Source organism: Watersipora subatra, chromosome 10, assembly GCF_963576615.1.
Source record: "Watersipora subatra chromosome 10, tzWatSuba1.1, whole genome shotgun sequence".
Taxonomy (NCBI): domain Eukaryota; kingdom Metazoa; phylum Bryozoa; class Gymnolaemata; order Cheilostomatida; family Watersiporidae; genus Watersipora; species Watersipora subatra.
This window is the reverse complement of record NC_088717.1, coordinates 8,080,656-8,096,631: the sequence shown is the minus strand read 5'-3', so window position 1 is coordinate 8,096,631 and position 15,976 is coordinate 8,080,656.

Below are 15,976 nucleotides of genomic sequence, written 5' to 3'. Positions count from 1 at the left end.
TCAGTCACGAGTGAAGGGTTGGCTTTAACAACCCGTTTATATTTGGCATAAGCCGCACCTGTAAATCTATCTGGCAGAGTAAGTGCCAGTTGCTCGGTCGAGAAGCGATATGGTCTAATCTTTATTTCCCACCTCTCAATAAAACTATCCTAACTTTCTCCTGGACCATTGGAAAAATTGTCCATATCATGGAAATTAGGGAGTACTATCCGTGCCAAAGGTGGCTGTACAGGGACTACTGAAGGTGGCTGTGTAGCGAGTACTGAAGGCGGCTGTAGAGGAGGTGCCCTGGTTGGCAACTGTGTACTGGCCGTAGGAGGAAGAGAAGAAATACTTGCTTTACTGAGGGTTATGAACGGATTGCTCGGTGATGGCGAAAGGGATTGCATTCTTGGTGTTCTAAAGGCAGATGCTGTGCTTAGATTTGGTGCACCCGACCTTAGTTCATGGTTCATCACCTCCAATTTTAAATCCTCGGGAAGAGTTTTCCAGAAATCGAGCATCTCCTTTTTCATATCAGCTCTTGTATCCTGCTTACGTGTACTTGATTTATCTTGAACATTTAATTTACTTCGTGAGTTTAGTGGATTTATATCTGCCATGGGGTCAAAGTCATCATCAAACCCTTCTGCCATAATGCAAGAATTAAAATTATTATCTCAATGAAAAGAATGTATTAATGTATTACTATAACAATATAATGCTTTTAATACGGTGTAATAGTGATTACTTCACTATAATAGTTCTCCCAAAATATTGAAACAGTGAGCCCACGAACACCAGGCAACACTAACAAACCCTAATGAAAACAGCGCAACGCAATAAGCGGCACTACAAACACAGCTGGAACGACGCCAGCAAAGGGGGAGCTCCGATACGCACAACACCAACGCGAGGTGATCAGCCACGCGATTGCAGGTGTGGGTAAGAAGGTAGGGTTTACGGCAAGACTGCCACTAATGAGACTGATAACAATCAGTTCAAGAACATGCAAGCTGACAGGCAAGCAAACAATCAGCGAACCGGCACTGATTACAGGGAGGAAACACCGCGTGTAAGAAAGTGAAAGAACAAGGAACAATATTATAAAAAGTGACAAAATTTTTAATAAACTCACAAAAAGAACGAGGCAGAATTATGTTTAATACCTGGTTAGAATTCACATACTCAGTAAAACAAGACAAACAGCGGTCAGCTGTAAAAGAACTTCCTGACAAATGCGAAACAATGAAAATTGAAGCCAGTAAGGTCAGCGAAGATACGAAGGCCTTCGTGTAGTAGACCAGGAATGGCACAGAAAGAAAATTAGTGAATTATTTCTATTAGTAAATTATTTTTTCATTTATATTCATTATGAAACTTATTTTTCAAACAGCTTTTTATTTATATTATAACCTGCACCGCGTTGAAGGAACAGGCATCTCCACCAAAATGATATGATAGAATTCGGTATTATTCAGTTACCCATAACTGAAATTAAACGGTGTTTAAATTCTCTTCATATCACAATATTCAACAGCTCGCTGAGCATGCGAGAGAGAGAGATAGCCGTTGGCTGTTATTATTATTACATAATATTATTAAGCAGAGCTTAATAATATTACGGTGTGAATCCTATAGCTATTACATTGTGGGGCGTGTGATTCAATAGAAATATGATTTTAATTACGAAAATATGTTAGAACAGTAATTTACCTTTTTATTAGTGATCGTCCACTGCAGACTGGTCACTCCTTCTTGGATGTACGAAGCCTGCCGTGACCAGGCACGGATTTGGATAGTAAAAGTATAGGGCGATCACCGTCTCGTGGAAGTGGCCTTCACCGGTCGAGAGTTCATCCCAAAAGAAAGAAGGATAGTTCTAAATCTCCCGGTTAGATGTTGCATCTGAAGACCAACGAGTGCTAGAACTGTGACGGGGGAGGTTATCAGTACTGCCCCTATTAAGAGAAATAACTCACGCTATACCAATGTGATGTAGGCCAGCTACGCAATATTATTGGTCGTACTAATCGTGCCTAATACACTATAGCGAATGCCAACGTGGACTACAAGATGGCGGATCCAAACCATAATGCAATTTCCTATGCAGTTCCGACTTAGATAATGTAAAGGTCGAATTTCCCAGCAGTGAGGAGACAACTCCTTTTCGGCAAGCAGAAACTGACAAAACGAGATATAACAATTGCAAAGTTCTGCCGGTTGGCCAAAGATTTGTGCTCGTAAAGGCGTTTTTGTTCCTTTTTTTAAAACAGATATATTCTCTTCGTAAGTAGCTGCAGTCACCTCTACCTCAATTTCCAGACTTCCCTGAATAATTGGTGATCTTTTAAAAATGACATACCACCCTTGCAGCCATTGTGCTTGCGTGTATGATGAAAAATCTCTCTCTCTCTCACACTAAAACAAATAATGAAGCGATAGGGATGGAAAAAATAAATATTGCGTTATACCGAAGAACCAAAATAAAATTCAACTAATTTAGTAAATGGTTTTGAAAAAACTCATTACTTACCACAAATTGTTGGTTTATCAAAGGCCTCCAAATCTATGAATATTCGTGAAAACCTCTGAACGCAACAAAGAATTTATAGCTTAGCACAGTCCACCCGTAGTTGTAAGCTAAATAGAAAACAAAACGCGCAATGCGCGTAGCCGCGCATGCGTAAGGTTAACTCTATTGCTAGACGTAATAGAGTTAACTTTTCCTAGAGAGTGGCATTTTTCAGCCGCGAATAAATTCATCCGCGAATATGCATGAAAAGACAATTTTCGCGAAATATAACTCCGCGAATAAATTCATCCTGTACGGTAGCATATAGTCAATAGTCACAAGCAGTCATAATCAGTAACATCAGTATGAGATTTCCATCATTGCTGGTGTCTACTTTTTACTCTGCTATCATCAGAATGCTATATCTCTCTAGTCTTCGGTACTTTTCCACAGCAGCCTTTGGATTTGATTATTTTGAAGAAAGCAGCTATCTTAGTTAATTTACAGCAAACTTAGATCTGTATTCTGAATAAAAATAATAATAAATAATTCATCATGGTTTATCCGTCATGCTTTAGAAAATTCAAATGCTGTTTAAACTTTGGCTTGTGCTGCATATTATTAATACTTCTAAAATGGATAATTTTTAAAATAGGTTAATTGATCAGAGCTACTGTACTAGATTAAAGATGAACAATGCTTTTAAAATATAATACTACTAGAAAATCCCCTGTCATACAGCCCACAACCAAAGTGATATTGGAAAAAAGAAAGGGTACTGATGGCTGAGAAATGCAATATTAGCAGTCAAATGGCACTGTAGTGCAATAGGATAAATGCTATAGTAGCTGTAATGTACCGGGTGTGGGTGTTATTATATACAACAAATAGCAATAATGAAAGGAACAGATTATATGTTTATATCTCTCCCCCTGCAATAGGAGAAATGCAATATTGGTCAATATTAGAAGTAAAATGCACTGATATTATTAGAATAACCAATATTATTAATATAGTGATAATATAAAACCAATGCACTATTTTGTTTACATTTCAAAACGTCATATCTAACAATATCAAGAAGTATCAAGAAGAATATCCAAAATTATAATTAAATATCATAATCTCATAAGAATCGTTAGAAAAAAATATCATCGTTATCTCCTTTACTTACACTGCGTTGGACATCAGTTAGAATACCAAAGTACTCAAATGTGTCTAAAATGTCAGATACTTTGAAATCGGCAAAAATGAAACGATTTCAGTACTCTTACGTTAATTACAGAAACCTTCGGCAATTCGACAATTCTATAGACTGGTGAAATGTGCACGTTTTTTTTCGTGAAATGAGCACGACTTAACGATTCTGTTCTCTGTCACTCGACGTTTCAATTTCGGGTCTTAACTTTGATAAAAGTGAAGCTTAGCAAGTTTTAATAACGATTTTCGTCCAAATAAATCTGTCTATTTGTGTATAATCCGATCAGATGTGTAAGTTTTAAGATAATGCCGACGGTTTACAAAAACTTGGTAACATATTTAAATAGGTTTGTATGTGTTTTGTATCGTTATTATACTTTAACGATTCTACAAAACGACGGTTAAATTTGTTGATGAACTTTTGATACAAGGGTTCGTCTCATTGTTGATGAATAATTTTCGGGATTTGTGTGCACATGTGCATTTATCCTAAATCTCCTAACCAATCGCTTCGCTCTTGTTTGGTCGTGGGATAAAACGAATCAAAGACAAAGATCTATGCTGTTCAACGCAGCTAAATTATTCAACAAATACTTATATGACTTTCATGACCTGACTTCATATGTTATAAAAGTGAAGCTGGCAAAACGGTTGTGGGCGGCCGGTGACAGTGGTGCTACCGGTCCTCACTCATCTGTGTGTTGCCATAACTGTGTCTGTTGCTCTGCAAAATGCTAGCAGGACCGTCTTACTGTTACTCCTAAACCATTAGACAGCCTCTTTTGCTTTGTGTTTGTACCTTTTGTTGTTTTTCTATGCTTAACCAATCAATAATACGCACGAGCACGCGAACGAACACACGCACACTTGTATGTTATAGAACATCGAACTCAGTAGTCTTGTTTAGTTTGAAGTAGGAACTGTGGAGTTTGCTTGTTAATATGGTGCAATCAGCAGCTGACTGAGACTTTTTGTAGCTCAAGGATACACCAGCAAAGCTAGACAGGTTGGCAGACCTAAATAGTTATATATTGATTGAATGTGAGAGAGATAAGGTGTGGCATTCATTAGCAAAAGCATAATTACACTAATTGAGAATCAATCAGTCATGCTTCTCCAAACTAGATTATGCAAATAAAAATATAGGAAACCTTTAGATACCTTAATTTATTATTCAACTAGCAGCGCAAAAGTAGATCTACCCTAAAAAGAGCACCACTTTTAGGCAATAATTCATAACAGAAATCAAATGTGGAGAAACCTTCAACAGCTTTTCAACCATGAAAGCCTAAGGTAAAGAATCTAGAGGGCAGTAATGTATATGGTGTACACCAAGAAGGAACAAAAATATTTAGTCAGCTAAAATCTTGATGTATCAATATTCCATTAGAAAAAAAATAAAAGCTCTTTTCTTTACGTATTATTTTAAGAAACGCAAAATAAAGTATACAAGTGCTAGTTGCGGCTGAGATTTGCTGGAATTATTTAGCTTATACTAAATAAAACTTAGCAAATTAAAAAAAAACTTATTTCAGTTGTTATGCTTTTTTTCTAATATTACTGTTGCTAATTATGTCCAAGATCCATAATGCTGGGAAATTATGAGATACTTCAAACACCTACTAATATAACAGTTAGTTTGAATTTTAGCTATTGTATTAAATTAAGTCGGAATTTGTACCCATATTTTTGCTTAAGTCATCAATCTAATGTAAAAAAAAATGACAGAAAAGCATACAATAGTATCAATAACTACAATTCTACTGCAAAGAATATGTTGAATTTTTAAAACAGAAGGCAGATCGAAAATAGAGAAAGGATAACTCACGATTTGAAAAATATGAAAGGTATAGTATATGATCAAATATCGAACGCATTGCAAGTTCATTGTGTTTATTATTTCAAGGTTGTTTTTTTTAAATAAGCAAACAGATGTTTAAATATGTCTCGCATGCTTATTTAACTATGGAAGGGTTTAAAATTATTAACTTGTTTAGATTTTTCCTTTATTTATATTAGTACCCTGGCAGTCTGGTGTACAGTGAGAGACCGTCAGGTGCGGGCATAAAGCACAAGGAATAACTATGTGCACAATTATTTGGCAATACCTAATGTAGCTGATCAGCGCATAAGTTACTGTGTTAAGCTACCAAACCACATGCCAAGTACATGTAGTTGAATCTCGACTTTTTTTCCAGCTTCAATCTGTGGCCTGGACAAATAGACCGGCGGACAGACAGACATGGCACTTATTATAGTAAAGATATTCTTCTGAAGTATATTTATTGAAATACTATATGCTTTGAATGCATAAAAGCAGACCCAATTTCATGCTACACTTTTTCTACTTGCCTAGTGTCTGTAAGGTTTGTCTTAATATAAAATAAAAAAGATTAAAATCAAAAATTAGATGAGGCTTCAACACTTCTGAAATAATTAAAAGGCTGTACAGTGTTCTAATTGATGGAATCACTTGAATACATATATTATATATTTATCTGATGCATACCATGTATATGTGTTGTATATGGAAACTATTGGTACTAAAATTGCACTTTGAGCAATAAATTCATATTCATTGACATTTGATTTGCAGGTCATATTAAACATCAACTACCTGAGAAACCAGCTAACTCCATCATACATACGTAATATCTGAAAAGGTGTGAAAAAGAAAGAGCATTTAGCATATTTGTCTAATTTTCTACAACATAAATGTTTTGAGTGCACAAGAAATGTAGTTGAATGAAATAAAATTTCTGTCAACATAATCTTCCTACTAGATACCTTACTGTGTTTCATTTTTTCGAACAGCAATCATAAATATAAAAGTCTCTTTTTATTGCTGCAATGGTGATTTTGTACAGTCAAGTAAATCGAACAAACTAAATGAAATAGGTGTCAATATTCTCTCTATAAAACATATTGAGCTTTATGAACATATAGAACTCTATAGAACATATAGAACTCTATAGAACATATAGAGCTCCGTAAACATATAGAACTCTATAGAACTCTATAGAACATATACAACTCTATAAAACAAATAGAGCTCTATAGAACATATAGAACTTTACAGAACATATAGAACTCTATAGAACTCCATAGAACATATAAAACTCTATAGAACATGTAAAACTCTATAAAACATATAGAACTCTATAGAACATATAAAACTCTATAGAACATGTAGAACTCTATAGAGCATATAGAACTCTATAGAACATATAGAACTCTATAGAACATATAGAACTCTATAAAATATATAAAACATTCTTTTCGAAAATGGTCGGAAAAGTGTTTGTTCCCTTTTTGCAACGCATTTATGGTATGTTTCGTGGCATCCGCTAATGTAAAATTTTATAGTGATTAATCTGGTATCAAGATATGTTATAGAGCACATGATGATTTACATGTATATTTGTTTATTTGATTCATATTGATTTATGTTATAGAATACATAATTATGTCCTGGTAAAGAAGTTAATTTGGTAGCAAAATAGTCAATTATACGCATGCTGATTACTCATGACAGTCTCTCACGGTTCACGGGACTTTCGAACGAACTAGTTGTAATAGAAGCTGAGATCAATAATAAATTCTGATTAAACATGTCAGCTTTGCAATAGTTTAGAGATTTTAGAAAAAAGACAAATAACGTCCTTACTATTTCGACAAGCCTTAGCACCTTACTACGTGACTAATGGGAATTATTGTGTAAGTTCAGCATACATGTGGTCAGCAAATCGACAGGCTATCAACAAATCAAAGATTATTTGTATGCAGAAATCTGAACATGACAAATTTATTTTTTGAAATTTATAAAATTTTATATACAGATTATTTTTAAATTCTTTGTAGAAGCTATGAAGGCATTTCCAAAATGTTTAAGTATTTATGAACAAGTTAACTATTTTTCAAAGCATGTTATTTTAATTAATTTTGTGCAAAATTAAAAGATTTTAATTGTTGCACAAACATGAACTTTGTACAATTTAGTACAAGGTGTGTTTCTTGCATTTAAATGCGTTAGCAATTGTGTTGTGGTATGGTGAATTCGTTACCTTTTATTCTTTCTTTGTAATTAGAGTTTCTTGTTTTATAATGACAAGCTTTGAAGCCTATCATTATAGCACTTATGCTCCTACAGTCTAAAATAAAACACTCACTCGAAGGCTTTGGTGCGCGTTTTTCATGAGTTGTAAACCATGTTAAACCTTTCTATTTGAATTACATGTAAGCTGTATTCCGGAAGTATGTATGAGCTTTCAACAAACCAATCAATAATTAGTTTTTATAGCTTAATTAAAATACAACGAAAAGTCAGACATCTAGCTGAAGCTTAGCTCTTTCTACCAAGTCAGTATATTTTATATGATTAGAAAAGCTCAAATCGAGTTGAGAAGATTTTACTGATTTGATTGAACTGATGCAAAAGCATGCTAACAAATTTAATAAACTATTTTTTATTTGCAATTAACCGTTGTTTTGTTGAGTTCTCCTTCATAATCAAGCATTGGTGAGTTAGATTCAGAAACATTAGGAATCTTGGTTAAATATACAGTACCGGTACAATAAACATTGCAAAACAGCTTTTTCGGTTTTTTTGGAAAATATCTCATTTTAAAACTTTTTGATTTCTCAGTTAGCTTTTGGTATGCTTTTGAAATCACATTAAGTAAATTTGATTAACAAAAATATTTTATGTTGTTTGTGTTGGTACGCTGAAGCCTCACCACTAAGATGGACACCAGCACGGGCATCCGCACTACACAGATGCTGCATCTCTCTTACACTAACAGACATTTCTGTCAGTCAGTTCAAGATACTAACACAGTAAACATGATTCTAAAAAAATTTTTTTGCTAAATTTGTATATACGCTTAGGATGTGTCAATTTTTTATTTTTTAAGCACTTTTATATCGAATATGATGCTATCTTTTTTATGTGTTTTTGTTTGGTGAGATACTGCCATAGCTCATAGCAAAGTATTTGAATGTGTGTGAGTTTTAGATTGTAGAAGTTTGTGTAAAGATGTTTGTTTTAAAATTCTCTAAAACCTAATCATCATCAGAAACAAAATATTACGTTTGAGCCTTCGAAAACAAATTCTTTTAGAAATATTACTTATTGAATTGTAAAGATCTGGAGTTTCTAGAAAAGCCATAAATGTGCTCAATAAGAACTCCTTTGTGCTTCAGGTTGCGAATTTACACAATGGCTGCCCTTGTCATTCTTTGGCATGCTCCAATATATCATGAACACACAGACTACTGATGAAAAACAAGCAAAGCTTAAGTTAACACTCTAAACTTATCTCAAGTATGTCAATTCTTATAATTGAGCAATGAGTCTCACACGAATTGGTATCATTTCTAACAAAAGAAGGCTGCAATATCTCATCAGTTATATTTACAAATTACTTTTCTCTCTACCTAGTCAAGAAGCACCACTCAGCAGGGTCGAGGGGCTGGCTGATATAAAAAGATTTGACTGCATTTCAAGTGCTTTGCTCTTGAATCTGATGGTACAAGGGGCAACGACGCTACCCGCGGAATTATTACAAAAGGATTTTTCCAAAACATTTTTTTCAAATTCTATCTAGTATCAAACTTGTTTTCAAGAAAAATTATTTTTATAATGTCCTGTTGAAAAGAAAGTTGAAAAAAAACATGACAAAAGTATGACTATAGAGAGAGGTATTTTAAGAATAGCTCTGATGTATTTCCATTAAGAAGTTTAATGTAGTGGCAATAAAAGTTATTAAGTCTGTCAGTAAGATGGGAAAGTAAGTAGTTGTCTTTCCTTAGATAAGGATGCTGTTTCAAGATAAAGGTGAATTACGCCTTGAGAAAATTACTGTGAAGTAAACAAGTAATTAATCATCAAGCATATATTGTAACAAAAGTCATAAGAAGGGCAAAGTATGGCGCTTTGTTTGAATTTAAAGCTATGAATGTAGGTTTGAAAGCTACCAACTAAATTTCAAAACACAGTGACCTCAACTAATGACCTCATTAGTTTAGTGCAAGCACTGGATGTCCCTACCACCTCATTGTTAAATAAATTATTTCTACAATTTGTGCATTCTAAAATACACTCGTACATAAAGATAAGTTTACAGATATAATTTTTAGATTGCATGTATGAGTCACTCTTCAAACTTTTAAACAGAATTTTAAGCTCACAGGCGGGGCTTATTCAGGAGCTTATTGGCTCATGGCGCTCATGGCTTATTCAGGAGGCTTCACGGTAAGTATTTGTCTCTCTTTGGATGTAGATGTAGGTTCAAAATGAAAAGATCTGAGATGCAACTTGGACGAAGGCTTTTAAAAGTATACCTATATACTACCATATATATTATTACTAGCTGTGCCACCCGGCGTTGCCCGTGTAATAGAAAAGTATTTGGACAGAAAATTGATAATATATAAGAAATATATATATAGATAGACAAGTTGCTAGGTGAATTACATAAAACTGCTGTAATGACGATGAACGAAGTAACGATGAACTGCACACATGATGAGTAACCTGACTAGTGTACCAAACTACTCCATGGTCACCAAAAATAACGATGTTTTTAGCAACAGGTGCTATCTAGGGTGACAAGCCTTAATGGAGAGCTAGCTTTACTGATGAGAAGTTGCGGTTTATGCAACTTTATTTAACCCGACTGGCTCAACGTGAAATGTTGTTGTTTTCTTTGGCTTGTTTTAGTAGAACAAACTTGAAAATATTGTAGGCTTTAGAACTTCTAGAAAAACAATTTTGGAAACTTAGAAACTTTATCATCAATAATGGTGAGCTTATTGAGCCATACTGCTCAGGACAAAGACTGCTTCTCTGCTGACCAGTTCTAGAGAAGACAGTTGACCAAAATGATCCGATAATGCAAAAACTAAACAAAATTGATTCACATCCGGAGCCTAAAATAATAGTAGTCCCAGCCATGTCAATCGCTAATAGAACCCGCACCAACACCACAGCAGCTCTCAAGTTTATATATCCCAGCAGCCAAAGACTGGAAAAAGCATTAGTATTTATTAAAAATGTACTTGTTTTATAGTCATGACACTTCTGTTTAAGTAATTATCTACTAAACCTTAAAGAAAAAGAGGCCTGGGGCTGATTTTTACTAAAAAAATAGTTTCAAGAAATGACTAGAATTAATATATGTATTTAAATTCATTACAAGGTTGGCGATTGCTACCAGACATATCATATAGCGGTTTGCGCTAGGCTCGAAGCTTGCAAGTGTCGAAAAGCGGAAATAAATTATGATGACATCAGATGACTCGTTGTTGTATTGAATCAACACCAAAACCTTGAAATCTACAATTGAACAGCATATTTACAACAAGTTCTTTCACTTCAATACAAAAATAACGATTTTATAAAAAATGAAAATTACCAACTCAAACCTTTTGCGATCTTGAAACAATACTTACAGAGTTAATTCAGATACTCTAACAAAACCAATTAACAGAACAAATGCCAAAATATTCTCATCAGAAAAATTGTCTACTAATCATCAGCTGCGTGTTTGCTCGTTGAAATTCAAAAGTTGTAATGCCAAGCTTGAATGGAGGGTAAATACCGGAAGTAAAAGCATTTCGGAGACCCAGAGCTGTTCGCCAGAGACAGTTTGATCCTCTGTCAAACCCCCACCACATTTGGCCAAACACACCACACACTGAAACAATTAAAGTTGTCCTTGGACGGAACACACCAATGTTTTAATTAACTAAGGACAATAAAATTGGTCAATGAGTAATAGACAGAAAAGGCTACTTGGGTTTTCTTGCATATCTGTAACATAACTCATTAAACACTTGGCCTATTATATATGATGAGATGTTTGTAAAATTGTATAAACCCTAGAAGAGCACATTATCTTGATATACCATGAGTTCTACTGGAAACATAAACTAGACCAACTGTACGTTTGTATATGTTATAATTGATAAATGTGTTTTTATTGCTGAAAGATTTGAACTTATTAAAATCTGGTTAAGGGTCCTGCTATTTACACGGCAAACAAGAATAATTATCTGTTCTTGAGTATTGGTAATAGGTGAAATATTAATAGTGTACAAATCTTATACAGATTTTGCATATATATGAAAGTTATAGAGAAAAGTCTGCCCCATTCACGCATATAAATATTTAGATTGTACATAGCTTGTGGGAACACTCAAGCACAAGCAAGCAACATCAAAGTAAAAATCTTCACCAAAGTGTACATAGTGATAGTTAAATGCACTGCAGCTACAAGTAGGGTAAAAATTATATTTAGACCTGACATAATCCTAGTCTAAGCATACGCTCACTAAGGTTTTTATAGAAGGTTTTTGCTGCAAATAGTTTTATAAAAATAACAAATATATAAATAGATTTATTTTTGTACTTCCAATGTCTTTGTGATTTTTGCTTCTAAATCTAGTAATTATTCTAATAAGGCAAAGGTATATCTATTTATCAGCTGAATCTTTGTTGTAAACAGGTTGCTGGATTAATCAAAATCAATTTAACAGTTTGCTAGTAACAGAAGACTCAAAGCTACCAAAAAGGACAAGTTCGAACTCAACATGTGAAACTAAACCCTTCCAGTGCTTCCTTCATGTCCTAACACAGTCTTATGTTGTAGTGGATATTTTTGCAAAAATAAACTTGATTGGATCTGTGTTCTAAAATTCAAAACCATGAAAAATGTTTCCATTAACTGTATATAATGTTATATAACACTATTTCAAAGTATAAATGTAAAAACCTTAGATTTATCTAAAAACTAAATTAATAAAACAATAATCAGTAAGAGGTTTTTATTGTTAATTTATTTCAGCGACACCTGAACAAACTTGCAGCAATGTGTTTGGTGTAAAGTGAGTGTAATGGCATGGTCCCCACCTACTTGCTGTTCTGTGGGGATTACAATATAAACCAACGAGGGTTTACAGTTTCTTATCAGCTTTAATTAGCAACTGTTTGGCTAGTTTACAGACTAAACAACTCTCTCAGTTAAAAGCACACCCTAGTTGTAAAGACAACATTTGCTTATATATTGTCATACTCGTAACTAATATGTGATAATATCCAATGAGCCAAACACAAGATACAAACGGGTAATAATTCAGATATAATACAGTGCACCCTCGAGATACGATGTTAATTCGTTCCAGGGTTGGCATCGTATGGTGAAAGATTCGTATATCGGGGTATAAAGACCATTGTAATTATACAATGCAAACACCCCCTGGTGAAAATCGTCAATTTTTTTATAAAAAATGTGTACATATTGACAATTAGCAACAAAATAGTATGCTAACTTTAGTAATTATAGTTACCTACAGTAACTGTATTGTATTTAGTGTATTTTAATGGTTATGATCTGCAATAAAACGCAAAATTATAATGTGTGTACCAAATGTAGTACGTACGGGTAAGGAGTTTTTGCCTTCAAAAGGTACGCATAACATAAACTTTGAATTCACTTCAAGTAAGTTTAGCTTGCTAAGCCTACTATTAAAACTAAGTTTTAGTATGTATTTTGAACTATTTTACTGAATTTCAACTTTTTATTACGAAATTTTATCCTTCAGCAGTTCCTATCTTCACTTTCACTATAAACTTTAGCCTATCTGGTTGAAACCTTTTTCGACCTAAATCAATAAGGCCGAGCGATGCAGCTATAGAAAGCGTTCTCTCACACACTTGACCATTTAATGGCTACCGAGAAGAAAAATAAAATTATATTTTCTATACTGGACGTACATACCTTTGGAGTAACGTGGCTTTAGCTGGTACATGTAGCGGGTAAAGCAGAGAGGAGGCAAAAACGTATCAATGCTAATTATGGTGCTGTACACTTGAAAATAAATTTAAAACGTAATGAATTGGAATTTTTTAGCACGCTAAAAGAAGTTGTCCATTCCTGTCCAATTTTTCTACGAAAAAATTGATGGTGCAATGCAGAAAATTTCTAGCTAGCGCTTGTAAAAGGATCCAGAGAATGTGGTACAGTAGTTTGTCTTATATAAAATGTGCACAAGAATCAATGTAACCATACATACAAAGTTTGTACGTATTTATACCCTATGGGGGGACAGGGCTTTAGCAAGTTTCAGAAAGTAATGTGGATGCGTCAACTATCTTGAGTAGCTAGTTATATGAGTTACATACATACATACGATGAATTGTATTCACGTAGAAGATAACAAGCCCATATGCAAAGACATGGTTAAACAAGAAAATATAACATAAAATCAAAAGGAAACAAATAAAATGAATAAAATATGAAAAACATGCCACACAAGAGTTAAATAATATATATTATACATGCACTGTTTTAATGTACCAGTCCACATCAGTAAATTAAACACTTGAAACATTTCTGCGAATGTGGGATTTTCTGTAATTCTACATCCTCGCCTTTACAAAATGGTTGCTCCTTTTGAATGCTGATCGTGTGCATGACCTAGCTCATTCAAATCTTCAGTCGGAAGCTCTTTCTTGTGCTTGCTTTAATGGAGTCCTTGTTTTAATGATAATTGCAAATGCTGATTGGTTGCGATAATATTCCTTGACAATGTTAATAATACGGGTCCCTTCTTCTTATTTACGACATTCAACTTTGTTGACATAGAAATCATTTTTCCTTCGTTTTGTAACGTTTGTATCGGTCTCAGATTTCATAAATAACGAATTAAATGTAGATAGTTGTAGTTATATACGTATGCTGACTTAAAAGTTTATAGTAAAAGGTATAATAACGCTACAAATGAATATTTGCTCTCGCTTGTGTATTTTACACAAAATTTTCCACGCGGACATAAGAGAAGTCAATCATCGTGTCTCTTCTAAACGTTCTAAAAATGTTTTCGGCAAATTATATTTCGGTGTCTTTTTTATTTCGACGTGTGTTATGAGCACACCGACGGCCAGATTTTAACTCGGGCGAAACTTTTTTCAAATTCGTATGGTGAAATAAAATTCGTATAGCGAGGCGAAAATATCACAATATTTGACTTCGTAAGGTGAAAAAATCATATATCAGGGTAATCGTATCTCGAGGGTGCACTGTATTATACTAGATGTGCTACCCAGCGTTGCCAGGGTAATAGAAAAGTCTTTGGACAAAAAACTGATTCGTATTTAAAATATAACAACATTTGCTATTCTAACTTTCACACTTCTATTCTAACTACACATGAGAAAAGTGTTTTTTCTTATAAACAATGAGAAGTAGTGAGAGTTGCTTGCTATTAGCCTGCATGCTATCAGCCAGTACGTTTAATAATGTGAGCGAACAGCTTCTCGTGACGTTATGTGATGGCCCGCGTGCGTCGTATGCAAATCTGTTGGGTATTTGCTGTCATATACTGACTTATATTGGCAAGGTAGCACTTCAATTTCTGTGTTCTAGTGGATAGCGCGTCAGTCTGGCGAATGGCAGGGTCCGAACGAACTTTCTTCGATACGGAATCTTTATTGCAAGATTTTAAGATCTATAGCCGGAACGCGTACAAACATTCTTTGAGAAATACAATGTATATATATATATATATATAGATCGTTACAGGCAGGAACAGTCAATATATCAGTTGCCTAACAATAGCATGGATTGGCATAAAGACAAAATCCATAACAGCGTTAGTCAACCATGACAGTGGTAGTTATTTCGGTGCTGATAATAATAGTAAATCAGTATGCAGCAGCGATGCAGGACCCCCACATAGAACCATTCTATGTAAATTTGGTGCATACTATTATGTAGATGAGTAACTCAGTTGTATAATACATTCTGGTTATGAAATTACAATGTGTGAATGTTATGTCATGATACACTTATCTCTCATAAGTGATAGAAATCCACAATTTAATTTATTTCAACTTAGACTAGATGGAGTTTATATTAATCTAATTTCTTTAGTTCATTGTTATTTTTTCCTCTGTTTTCAACTTTTATTAATATTTTCATTTTTTTACATAACTTTTTTGAACAAAAACTTTGTTTCCACATTGCGTGTTGCGACTAATATTGTTTTTAACTGTAAGACACACATTTATGTCGTAAACTTTGTGAGTAGAAGTATGGATGATGAAGTGTGGATTTCATGGACGCATTGAAAGTAGTGTCAGCAGCTCAATCAATAGCCCTTTGCACATTTTGACAGGTCATAGCTTAGAACTAAATGAAGACACCTAATCACCTAGACGCTTACCTGAAGCATAAAGGCTAAAATATTTAGACGGGCATATGGATTGCATTAGAATTGCGA